Here is a 1,004-nt window from a genome sequence, read left to right on the forward strand (position 1 = left end):
AAAACGTCAAAAAAACATCATAGTATATTAAGGCATAAAAGGTAATAAAAACCTCATAGTATGGTCAGGCATGAGACGAAATGATATAATTAGGAATAAAAATGGAAAAAAAGGTCAAAGTAAACTATGGCAGAAAAATGCCAAAAAACGTCATAGTATAGTATGGCAGTAAAAAAAACGTCAAAAAAATATCATAGTATATTAAGGCATAAAAGGTTATAAAAACCTCATAATATGGTCAGGCATGAGACGAAATGATATAATTAGGAATAAAAATGCCAAAAAAACCATCAGAACTATAGCAGAAAAATGCCAAAAAACGTCATAGTATAGTATGGCAGTAAAAAAAAACGTCAAAAAAACATCATAGTATATTAAGGCATAAAAGGTCATAAAAACCTCATAGTGTGGTGAGGCATGAGGCGAAATGATATAATTAGGCGTAAAAAATCCCAAAAACGTCAAAGTAAACTATGGCAGAAAAATGCCAAAAAACGTCATAGTATAGTATGGCAGTAAAAAAAAACGTCAAAAAAACATCATAGTATATTAAGGCATAAAAGGTCATAAAAACCTCATAGTGTGGTCAGGCATGAGGCGAAATGATATAATTAGGCATAAAAAATCCCAAAAACGTCAAAGTAAACTATGGCAGAAAAATGCCAAAAAACATCATAGTAAACTATAGCAGAAAAATGCCAAAAAACGTCATAGTATACTATGGCATAAAACGTCAAAAAAACATCATAGTATATTAAGGCATAAAAGGTCATAAAAACCTCATAGTATGGTATATAGTAAGGCATAAATGTCATAAGAATAATAAAAATGCCAAAAAACATCATAGTAAACTATAGCAGAAAAATGCCAAAAAACGTCATAGTATATTATGGCAGTAAAAAAAAAGGTAAAAAAAACGTCATAGTATATTAAGGCATAAAAGGTCATAAAAACCTCATAGTATGGTAAGGCATGAGACGAAATGATATAATTAGGCATAAAAA

This window comes from Seriola dumerili, unplaced genomic scaffold (genome assembly GCF_002260705.1).
Source record: "Seriola dumerili isolate Sdu_G_001 unplaced genomic scaffold, Sdu_1.0 BDQW01000686.1, whole genome shotgun sequence".
NCBI lineage: Eukaryota > Metazoa > Chordata > Actinopteri > Carangiformes > Carangidae > Seriola > Seriola dumerili.